This window comes from Lontra canadensis, unplaced genomic scaffold (genome assembly GCF_010015895.1).
Source record: "Lontra canadensis isolate GAN:19392208 unplaced genomic scaffold, GSC_riverotter_1.0 scaffold257, whole genome shotgun sequence".
NCBI classification, from domain to species: domain Eukaryota; kingdom Metazoa; phylum Chordata; class Mammalia; order Carnivora; family Mustelidae; genus Lontra; species Lontra canadensis.
Genome location: NW_022631251.1, coordinates 235,171 through 247,372, shown reverse-complemented (window position 1 = coordinate 247,372; position 12,202 = coordinate 235,171). Strand labels below are relative to the sequence as shown.

At 55.4% G+C, this 12,202-nt stretch overlaps 1 non-coding gene across 1 annotated transcript; it reads right to left on the bottom strand.

Moving 5' to 3' along the window:
- Window positions 1-4,526: 4,526 nt before the first annotated feature.
- On the bottom strand, window positions 4,527-4,599 carry TRNAK-CUU. The gene has a single exon. It is a non-coding gene; the product is annotated as a tRNA-Lys (tRNA).
- Window positions 4,600-12,202: the final 7,603 nt, after the last annotated feature.

Sequence of the window (12,202 nt, the reverse complement as noted above, 5' to 3'; positions counted from 1 at the left end):
GAGAGATGGGGCACTGGCAATGCAGCTGGGGGTGGCAACAGTTATTACGTCCGTTCCAGGCTATGTCTACATGTAGAGCCTCGATCAACTTGTAAATACAGAACATGTGGCTTTGCACCACCACGGTGGCGGAGACGTCCTTGCAAACCAGCTTGCAAACACTTACCAGCAGGTAAAGGGTTACAGAGGACACCTCTGCCCACCTATGACCACACACACATACATACACACACACACACACACCCCTTCCTGAAGTAGCAGTGGCGTCTGGTTTGTTCTTTTGGTCTGGCAAGTCATTTGCTAAGTGCCTGCTGTATACCACATACTGGATGGCGGGTACCTGAAAGCCATCTTCGAGAAGGCAACAGAGACACTTGGGAAGGCAGGTACATAAAAGGCATAACATGCGAAAGTCTAAGTGAATGACACAGAGCCAGAGGGCAGGGAAGTCAAGAGAGAAGTCACCCTCACTTTTAAGATTCCAGGGAGAAGCAGTGGGAATGCAGGAAGGTCTCCTAGAAAAGGAAGACCTGGTCTCTGATGCCAGCTGCAGCCCGTCATTCCAGGCAGGCGACAATGAGTTCAAGTGCGCCCGTGGAGGGTGTGAGGGACACTGCACAGATCAGACCAGCCCGGGATTAGTGTGGGGGCGGGGGTGTAAACTGAGTCAGCTCACTGTCAAAAAACTCAGTATTCTCACTCCATCTGATAGGAAAGATCACTTAGAGCTACAATAATCAAGACAGTGTCATACTGAAGGAGGGGCCGGGACACGGATCCACAGGGGTGAATGCAGAACCCCTAAAATAAACCCACACTTTTTCTGTGCGATACTCTTCCTTATTCATTTTTTTTTTAAGATTTTATTTATTTATTTGAGAGAGAAAGCACGAGAGGGGAGAAGGTCAGAGGGAGAAGCAGACTCCCCATGGAGATGGGAGCCCGATGTGGGACTCAATCCTGGGACTCCAGGATCATGACCTGAGCTGAAGGTAGTCGCTTAACCAGCTGAGCCACCCAGGCTCCCACGCTTCCTTATTCTTATGTCAATGTCCTTGTCATTTCCTACAAAGTCCACTGGACCCTCTTACAGATATACGGGAGAAATATACACCTATTTTCTTCCAGTTCTGTGCTTGCTGTTGTTGATATATTTCTGCTTTGGGGGTTTTTTTTGTTTGTTTGTTGTTGGTTTTTTTAAAGATTTTGCTTGTTTATTTATTTAGAGAGAGCATGAGCGTAAGCCTGAGACCATGAGTGTGAGTGGGGGGAGGGGCAGAGGGAGAGGGAGAGGGAAAGAGAACCTCAACCAGACTCCCCACGGAGCGCAGAGTCAGATGCGGGGCTCGATCTCATAAACCCGAGATCATGACCTTAGCTGAAATCAAGAGTCGGACCCTTAGCCGACTGAGCCATCGAGGTGCCCCCTCTGCAGGTTTTTATAGTTAAGTCTAACTCACCCAGAATTGGGGGGGCAGGGGGAGGATAGGGTCTGGTAGGGGATGCAAATACAAATCCAAGTTAGTCCTCTATAACAATAAATTGTACTCATGGCATTTGTTAAAGAATTAGACCTTTCTGTGCTACTTGGTGATTTTGGTTTGTCAGGGATTTGGTTATCATAGCATTTTACATCTCTTCTAGAATCGTTCTTATTCAGTGGATCAGTGCTCTGTTTTAGGCCAATGACATCAGATCTTAGTTATCACAAAATATATCCACCCCTTGATATCTGTAGGGAATAAAGAAAAAGGAACTCAGGGCTCTATTTTGTGGGTAAGAAGAACCATCAGCAATTTTCAAGCATAACAAGGCAGACGTCCTAGATTTGGGGTTAATCAGAGGGAGGTGTGTGAAATGTAGAAGGAGAGGTCCTTCGGGAAGTCAGGAGACTGGGTGGCAAGTGTTGGATGATAAGGCCTCAACACAGGAAGAGACAAGGGGGAAAGACAAAATCTACTAAAGCATGCATACTCACAAATACTCATGCTACACATAAGGAAAGCAAGGCCCAGAGAGGTGAAGTCATTCACGCAGGACCACACTGTGAGTCAGAGCAGAGCTGGAACAGAGCCCAGGCGTATCAAGTTAAGAATGCTACAAGCAACAGAAATCCTGGGGCGCCTGGATGACTCAGTCCCTACAGCATGCAACTCTTGATCTCAGGGTTGTGAGTTCAAGTTCTACATTGGGTGTGGAGCCTACATTAAAAAAAGAAAGAAAGAAAGAAATCCCACAACAGTGGCTTGAGTAAGGGGTTGATTTTTCTCTTATATGAGAAGTCCAGAGAAACAGACAGACCAGGGCTAGGTCATCAACTTCAGTTAACACAGACCTCTATTTTCCTGCACTGCTGTCCACTGTTTGTGGAGTTCATCCTCATGATCCCAGGATGGCTACTGCACCTCCAGGCACAGCCTCTGTATTCCAGGCAGGAACCAAACAAACAAAGACAAGGAATAAAGGTCTTCTCAGTTCCAGGTTTTACCTATTTGGGAAGAGTAACCCCTCCCAGAGACTGTTGCTTAACTCTCATTGGTCAGAACTGAATCACATGGCCACCAAGCGAGCCTAGCAATTTGAGAATTTCACTATCTAGCGTCCATGGTAGAGAATGAGAAAGCAGAAGGGAGTTGGAATGGGTGTGAGTGAGACTAGCTAGGTATTTGCCTGATACCAAGTCTCTTATCTCCTGTTCCAGGCCTCTTGGTATTTTACACTGAAGACAGGGCTGGCCGCGCTGGCGGGGGGCGGGGGGGGGGGGGGGGGGGGGGGTAAGGGGGCCACAGTAGTTTATCTAGGCCAGAGCCAGGGAAGATGGCCACCCCTTTCTCAGATATTAATAAGGTTTCAAGAAAGACTTGAGGCCTAGAAGCTGCTCAAAAGAAGGGAGACAAAGTATCGATGTCTGGTGGACAAGGGGAAAGAAGGGATATAATTCACACAACAAACTAACAACTACCAGGCACTTACTACTATGTGCTAGGCACTGTCTCCAGACCCCGGCCTGGGAAGTGTCTTTAAAGCAGAATATAGAAGATCAGATTAAAGGAATGGATGGGAGTCAAGAAAATGTCCTTGGAATGAGGGCAAGAAAACAAAACAGAAAACCAAACGAAAGAAGTTAATCTTGGGAGGACAGCTTAGGAGGGGTTTGAGAGTAAAGCATGAAATCCTGAACAGTCCTTGCCAGAAAGAAAAGCAAACATTCTCCCCCAGCACCAACCATGATGAAGATGCCCCAGCATACTAAGTTTACTTCCTTGGAAACATCTAGAGGAACCTGTCTGGGGGTAGTGACCTCTAGGTTTCCCTACGGTGGCAGGTAAATCAAGTGACAGAAAACCTAGGTCAAAGTGATCTCAGAAAAAAAAAAAAATGGAATTTATAGTCACGTACAACTGAAATTTCCAGGGGCAGGGCCAGCTTCAGGTTCAGTGGGATCCAGGGGCTCAAACAATGCTGTGTCTGTTACCTGGCTCTTCTTTGCCTTTACTGGTTCCATTCTCAGGTAGCCAGCCAGCCCAGGCTTACAGCCTATCTTTTCAGTAACCCCAGTAGAAAGTGTGATTCTCTTTTCCACTAGAAACAGCAAGTTCTGAAACGGTCTCTCTGGGACACACTCAGGTCACCTACCAACCTCTGAACTGATCAGTGTGGCCAGAGTAGGGTGAGGGGACAGGTTCAAATGCCCCATTCATCCCACTTCTGCAGCCAGGAGAGGAAGTCAGACCTGGAAGCTAAAATCAGAAAGGAATGGTTTCCCCAAACACAGTGTGGGTTCTGGATCCAGAAGGGGAACCAAATATTGGACAGGCAAAGCTAAAACTGTCTACCACAGTGGTTCTGGGGAGCTGCCAAAGAACCCATAAACACCAAAACCTCCCAATCAACCAAAAACTGCCTTCTTATATCCAGTCTTGAGGGTTAGAATCCCAGTTCACTTTCAGCCTTGTCAAACAAATTGTCAGAAAGTCTGAGCTGAAGAGGACCTTTGAAATCATCTCTCCCCACACCAGGGCACAGAGAGGGGAAAAGGCCTGCCTAAGCCTGTAGGGCTAGATCAGCCCCAGAACAGACTAGAAAGACCTACAAAAATTCAGCCAAGCATTCTTTCACTTCCGCCCGCAGCTGCTCTGGGAATGGCGCATAAAGGACTAAGCAAAAGCCTGGAGAATGTCACCAGAAATGGGAACAGGTCTGGCCAGCCTACTGTGATAGCTCAGTGAGGAATTTCTTTAGGAGGAAAACAAATCCTCTTGGGAGTGAAGGAGGCTAGGCTGCATAAAGAGCTGGGATGTCTGAGGCCCTCAGGCCCAGATCACACATGGAGGGTGTGGCCAAAGAGGGGGGAGGTGGTGGCACAGCACTTTTCCAAGACAGGCTGATTGGAGCCGTGGAGGCCAGGTCCAGGGCTGAGGGACTCCTTTGGGACATCACATTACAGACTGCAATGGCAAAAAGTTGGCCGAAGGAACTATAAGACAGCACACACCTTCTTTCTTTTTGGTTTTAGGTAAGCTCTCGGCCCAAGATGGGGCTCAAACCCACGACCTCGAGATCAAGAGTCCCATGCTCTACCAACTGAGCCAGCCAGGCGCCCCAACACACCTTCTTTCTGATACCAACAGCCAGGTGCCTCAACAGCATTGCTTCCAAAGGCCTACCACTCTGTCCGCTTCCCCACAATGTGATCCGTTTCCCCCGGCTCCCCAAGAAGGTCAGGCATCCTCTTCACGTTTTCACCCAAAGGAAAAATCTGGGCCCCCAACCTGGCTTCCCTTTGATCATTCCCTTCCCTGCCAATGTCCAGGCCTGGCAGTACCATTGTTCAGAAACTGGGAGACACACTTGGTAAGTTTACCCTGATAACACAGCCGTGTCAGGAAGGAAAGTTTTCCAAGGGATACGTCGCAATGCCCTTTTATCATGGGCTGCCTTTTTCTCTCCTTGTCTTTTCTTTAGGGAGAAGGACTCAAGTGGGAACACCAAATGGCTTCAGACCCTGAGGACTCTGAAAGGATTATCATGATTACTTAAGCAAGGCTTTTCTGAAACTCCCAGCCAAGTGGGAGACAGAAGGCAACTTCTAAAGTTATATACCCTTTCAGCCATTGGTTAGATAAGTATGGGGCCTGAGCAAACAGACAAACCGTGAACATTTCTTCCATTAACTCTTTCAAGGTCAAGAAAACACACGCCGGAGGCCTTTCTATATCTCACAGGGCCCTGGTACTCCAGAATTTACCAAGACGAGCCTTCATTCCTTAAATAAAAGTTCATGAACCAATCCTTTTTCCACCTGCTTCGACTCCTCCCAGGTCCCCCCAAATAGGCCATCTCTTATTTCCAGGTAAAAAGCACCCCACTTCTTTGTCGGGTGAGGGATGATTTAGCAGGGAGTTCTGTGTTCGGTCGCAGGAGCACCCCACTTCACCTTGCCCCCTTCTTGGCTGCTGCAGGGCTAGGCAGAGGCTAGCCGCCCCAGAGGCCTCACATGGGGTGCTCGGGAGAGACATCGCACCTGCCGGTCACCCTGGCAGGAGACCTGGATGGAAAGCTTGGCCTGGTGGGCGACTGTGCACAGCCTCCCACCACTCCTCACCTGAGTCTGAGGAACACCTGAGAGGTGGCTTCAAGCCACACAGCTCATCAGGAGCTTTCGCTAGAAAAAAAAGAAAGAAAAATGAAGGAGATAAACGTCCCAGTAAGGGTGGTGGCTGACCTTTGCCCAGGCAATGATGTCACAGAGTGAGGTGCCCCAATGTCAGAGCATAAAAGTAGGGATTCTCTGCTTTCAATTTCCCCTCGAATTTGCAGAAAAGAAAAAGAAAACCAGAAAATCAAGAGGGAGCCCTAGCTGTGTAAACCTGAGGGTTCAGAGTCCTGAGTCCAGGCATGCCCGTGGCTGGGGGGAACCCTGGCTGCTTCGCGGGATGGAGTTTATGTCTGTGAGGGCAGACCCAACACATAGGAAGAGAAATTGATTTAAAAAAAAAATATATATATATATATATATATTGGTGTTTTTCAGTTCTGGTAACCCCCACACTGCAGGAGTGCACCAGGAGGACAGGAAGGAGCTGTAAGTGTCCCAGAAACTGGCAATCCCTGTGGGCCTTGCCAGTTCCCCACCGGGGAAAGTTGGGGGGGGGAGAAGGGGGCACGGGTGGGGGTCTCACGGGGTGTGGACAGAGTTTGATGAACCCCTGTTTAGGCTTCCTCGAAATGAGCCCACCCAAAGCCAGCCCAAGGCGGGGGCCTCCCCAGACCACGCTGCACTGAGACCTCCTTTCTCCCCTGCCAGAGCCACGAGGGGCCTTGAGTTCCACCGCCCAGGGAGGGGCCCCCAGAACCCTCCCCACCCCCGCGCCATTTCCAGGCCTGTGGGCGAGGGGGGGGGTCAATGTCGTTCAAGTAATTTCTCTGCGAACACAAGATGGCAGCCTTAAATAAATGCAACCCTGCGCAGCTTTTAATCTTACACATCATTAAATTCCTAATTTACACATTATGTTTTCGTGGGCCAACCCATAACTCATTAGTGTTGAACTCACGAGGTATAAAGACCAACGCACGACGGGCGCCGGGGCGCCGTCACCTGCCTGGGTTAACAGTTCTGCCGCGGGGGCAGGGAGGAAGGCGCTAGAGGGCCGCCAGGGCGCCCACGGGGCCGAAGCTGGGGCGCGGGCGATCCCTGGGCGCAAGGCCCCGCGCTGCAGGCCGCCGAGGCAGCACCGGGGCCGGCTCCCTCCCTCCTCTCCTGAGTCTCTTGAGCGCGCGCTCGCGCGCGCGCGCGCACACACACAGACACACACACACACACGCTCACACTCGCACTCGCACGCTCGCACACCCGGGTGGCCGCGCGGGTCTCCAAGCGGCGCAGGCCTCCTTGGCAGACATCTTCCTGTGGGAGGATTTCAAACGAGCCGTGAAAGCCAGAAACTACACGGGTTACAAACTCCGGAATCCCTGGCCGGCCCGGGCCCCCTTCCCACCTCCGACGCGGCCCCTCGGCTCGGCGCGGGGCCAGGAAGCCACCAAAGGGCAAAGCGCGCCTGCCGACGGCGCGGGGAGATCCGGGGGTGGAGGGGTGCAGGGGCTGCCCGATGTCCGATGTCCCTCCCGACCCGGGGACCGACGGCCCTGTGCCGCGCAGCCCAGCTTGGCCTCGCCCCGCTGGGGTGGCCCAGGAGGACCCGAAGCCGGGGATGGGTGGAGGACTGGCCGCCGCTCTCCAGGGAAAGACGTCACCGGGGCGCCTCTGACCGCCCCAGGCCCCGGCCCAGGCGCACCACGAGGCGGAGAGAGGCTGGGGCCTGGAAGGGCCTGGGGGTCAAGGGAAGCGGCCTTCGCGCTCTGGCCAGGCCCCAGGCCGCAGTGCCGAAGCCGGCTGTTCCCGCGGCGAGGGCTGGGAGCCGCCTCGCCCCGCGCGGAGTCGGCCAGGCCCTCGAGGTGCTCCGCGCCCTCCCAGCCGAGAGCCAGCTCCGCGCGGCGGCGGAGTGGGAGGGAGGAGGTCGGGCGCGCGCCCCGCCCTCGCCGCCCGCGGTCACTGGGGCAATTACACTCCTCGCTGCAGACGGTTACCAGCTCGCCCGCGCATCCCTCTTCCCCGCTCCTCTCCCCTCTCCTCCCCTCCCCTCCTCCGCGGAACTGCTGGCTCCATCTTAGCCCGCGCGCCCGGGCCCGGCCGTGGCCAGCTGCCCCTGGGGACCTCCCGAGGCTTCTCCCGCGCGGCGCGCCCCCCCGGGGGGGCCGGGCAAGCCCTCCACACCCCGCAACGCGTCCCACGAGCGCCGCAGTCCCGGAAGCGGCTGTTGCGGTCCCGAAGGGGCGACAGGAGCCTTCTCCACGCGCAGCAAGACCCCCGCACTCCCGCTTTGCCCCGCAATTCTGCCCGGGGCCAGTGTAGTCACCCTAACGCCCCAAATCCCAAGCTCGCCTCCGTTTTCCAGGCCTCTGCCGGGTCCAGCCGGTCTTCTTTCCAACTGCCAAGTGGACGCCTAGACCACTTGCCTGAAACGTCCGAGGCCTTTGCGTTACCAGGCGTCCTCTGCTGCACGGAAACCGCGCCGCCCCCCGCCCCTTTCCCTCTGTGGTTTTATACCATTCCGGAAGGTGTCTTTGAGGCTGTGAATGAAAACTCAGGTTTGGAATTAAGGGCTTTATTTCCAACCCACTGCGTGATTTGAGGCAAATTTCTTAACCTCAGTTCCCTTATCTGCAAAATGGGAGAAATGGTGCCCATATTAATGCGTGGCTCTGAGATTTAAAGAAACTAGACGTCTAGGGAAACTACCTGGCACAAAATCCTGGTGGTTAGCATTATTATTACCATCTGGCCACAAGTGCGGCGGCACTGAAAGAGGGGTGGCCTCCTTCCGACCAGTAGCGAACCCATAGGGAGTCCAAGACCACAGCTCCCAAATCGGGCTGAGCGCAAGCCACCAGCTAGGCCTGAAGGGAGGACAGAGGAGACGAGGGGCAGCCAAGGGAGCGAATCACTCAGCCTTCCGCCTTTGCAAATGAATAGGGCTCTGTCTGCGGCTTCCGCCATTCCTGGGCCAGGTCTGCGACGCCTAAGGCTTCAACCTGGCGCGGCGGTAAATTTCGCCTGAAGGCAGCGCCTCCTAAGGGGCGGGGACGTCTCCTCGGAGGAAAGAAAGCAAACTGGGTAAGAAAATGGAGTTGCCTCTAGGAAGAGGAATCGGGGAGAGAAAACATTCAGGGCCGCTGGCAGTCCACTGGCAAAAAGAAATCGGACGCAAGGGGAAAAAAAAAAAAAGGCTCCCCAGAAATTGGGCCACCGTGGGAGCCGCGAGACAGACTTCCCATCTGGGAAGGGCTGCCTACGGGTAATTGGGTTTGCTCGAGTTGCCTCTATAATTAATAAGTGATTTGACTTGGAGATTGGAAATAGTCATTGAAAGGAAGCCGCGGGCGTAGGGGTGCGAGGCCCGCGAGCCTCCCTCCGAAATCCAATGACCGCGGAGGAGGACGGTTTAAGGAACACGAGGAATGTGATAATATTGGCATCTAACCTTCTAGTGTTTGAGTAATTCGTTGCTTAGCTACTTTGGATAGGCCATTATTTTGCAAACTGGAAACATTTGCAAGTGGTGATATTTTGCTCCTGCCTGACGCAGGGGCTGCAAACCTACCCCGGCTCTGCTGAACTCTTCGAAATATATATGCATAAATTGTTCCTAATGAGACCATCTGTTTTTTATGGCCCCTCTGGAAGCAGGAGGAACCCGAAGACTGCTCTGTCTTGCAGAAATCTGTGGCCAGGCAGGCCCGGCAAATAAATAGGAAAGATTAGAAGGGTGTACATGATTTAACAGTATGCAGAAAGGGGGTTCGGTGGTCGAAATGTATACTCGGGTTCCCAGGGGTGCGCAGCACATAGGGTGACTCCGAGCTGCGTGGAGCCTGCGGCTTCCAGCCGGCGGGTCTGCTAGAAGGCCCAGGGACTGTGCGGGTTTTCAGTGCACGCACGGACCTCGTTTGTGCATGCCTGGAACGCCACCAGAGCCACCACGGGAAACTGCGAAACAGCGGCCGGCTTTCGGAGACCCAGGATACTTACCTGGAGGGAAGTGCCCCTCCCCCCCGCCCCGCCCTGCGGGCGTCGCCCACTGGCCTGGGCCTTCCCCTCCTCCCCTGCGGAGGTGAAAGGAGCGGAGCCTGGGGCTCCCAACCGGAGAACGCGCCTCTCCACCCTACCCCGGGGCCAAGGCCAGGCGCTCACCCTAGGCCTATCCCAGAGGCTGAGCTTTCTGCCCGACGCGCGTCTGGCAGGCCCAGCGGCGCGACCGGAGCCTGCACCAAGGGTGGCAGGGCAAACACTTTTCACATTACCCGGTGGCTGTTAATTGGGCAGTGCAAAAGACGCCGAGCCTACCCCTTTGTGGCGGGGGGGGAGGGGGGTCAAGAGTGGGCAGTGGGGGCTGCTTAATAATAGAGGGGCTGCCCTGGGGAGCCTCAGATATCGGTAACCCCCATGATTAATTCATAACTCTCCACTGCGCCTGGCACCGTCTCGGGTCTTTAATCGGTTCTGAATGTCAGCGAGGCTTCCCCGACAGGCTGAGCGCAGCCTTTTGAATGTGTTGAAAGTCGCTGCGCGCACACCAGGAGACAAAGTTGCCATCTGCTCCGGGGACCACGGCAACTGGGCGCTGGGAGGGGCCTTCCCGCGGCTCTGGCTGCCCCGGGCGGCCTCCTCCTCCCGGCTGGCCCCAATCCTGCCCCAGAGCCAACACTGGCCCCGAGCAACATCCCCCCGCGTCCACCCCCCCGCCCGCCGCCTCCCAGGGCTCGCGTCTGGTCGAAACTCCAGCTTGCGGCGAAGCAGAGCGCAGGGCGGTGTTGCGCAGGGAACCTCGCCGTCACCCAGACACAGGCCTATGCTAATGAGATTATGAACCGGGGTTATCTGTGTGCGCGGACGTGGTGGGACCGGGGGGGTGCAGATAAAGTGTGGAGACCAGGATGAGTTAGGGGAGACGGGGAAGCCCTTGGAGAACAAAGCTCCAGACCGTCGGCCTTGGAGTCGCCGAGGTGACCGGCACAGGCTCGTGCGCAGGCGGAAGTGGGGGGGGTCGGGGGGGAGGGAGAGAGGCTGGGCCTAAAGCGCCCTTGCGGGTTCGGAGAACGAGGAGAGGGCACGGGGGGGGCAAGGGTGGGGGGTCGGAACCCGCTGCTCAGTGTTTAGCCCTTGGGCTAGTTTTTAAGGAAATGGATCTCAGGAAGGGGAGGAGGCACACCGCGCCGCGGAGTGGTAGGCGGGAGAACCCCTGGCCCCTCCACCCCCCACCCCAATCCCCAGCCAGGAGAGGGTGTGCAGTGACCGACGTCCCGCTCGCGACCAGAAGGGAGGACGGTGCCGTCTGGCCGCCGCGGGCCTGTGGCCTGTGCTTCCGCACTCCCCAGCTCTGCGCGTCGCCTGTCCCCGAGCGCCTTGCCTCCCAACTGTAATTCCACACTCCCGCGAGCGCTGGGGCTGCGGAATCGTTTGAGAGAGTTGGAACTGCTTCAGATGAGCACGCCGGGAGGTGAGACCGGGTAGGAAATAGTTGAAACTTTTGAGTTGTGCGCCGTCGCCTCTAACCACCCCCTCAACACACACATAATTTCCCCTCCCCCTTTCCAGCCGCCACCTCCCCCACCCTGTCGATTCTTCAAGGTTTGCAGCCCAGTCCTGTCATATGGTTTTGTTTCTGTGCTGCTGCTTTTTTTCAGACGCGAAAATTGGACACGTGGAGAATTAGCCCGGCCAGAGAAGCGCAGGGTGCAGACTCAAACAATGGTTTCCATCAGCGAAGCTAAAGGCAGCACCTTCCCACTCCACCCCCAGGGGCAGCAGCCTCCGCGGGCGGTTTGTTATACCCCATGATTGCCCACCCCTCCCTCAGAGCCTAAGAGAGGTCCAGCGTGGCTTGCCCCCTTCGGGAGACACACACCCCTAGGCGCCCTTTGGACCAGCATGCTGGCTCAGAGCATTGTCCCTAGGGTCTTTGGGGACTTATAAATAGCCTATTTTCCCCTGGGAAGGCGTGGTAGGGAAGATGCCACCCCAAGTATTCATGTTTAAGGACCCAACCAGGCTCCACGCTATGGTTTGGCGATTCTGCCCTTCCTAGGCTGCTTGGAGCACCCTCCCCACCCCCCACCTCACCACCACCCCCCCACCATAGAATGAGCCAGTCTCCAGGTCGCTGGGCCTCAAGAGCAGCTTCCTTTGGCCATTGTCTTCTCCAGAGGCCCCATCCTCCACTGCATTCCCAACCTTGGCCCCCACCTTCTGTGAGCCACCACCCTCCCTCCTCTCAACTGGCAGCAGCCACAGCTATGTGGGCCCCTCACCGGGGCACACACACCCCGCACAGAAGCTCTCTGCCTCCCGGAGCTGGTTTCCTCTTACAGGCTCCTGTCAGAGTCGCTGCAGCTATGGCAAGCCTGCCGGCGGCTCCCCATACAACCGGGGGTCTCCCTGCAGCCCAGGTGACAAGCAGTGAATCTGCCTTCTCTTCCCTTCCTGCAAAGGTCAAGCCATCTCCTCCTCTCGCCTGGCCACAGTTCCCTTCTGGCCTGCCGAGTGGACACACTGAAACTTGGTTGTGGGGATGGGGTGGGTGCCGTGCATGGGAGAAGTCACACCCCCCCCCAAGCCAGAGGGCAGGGACCAGGGGATGTG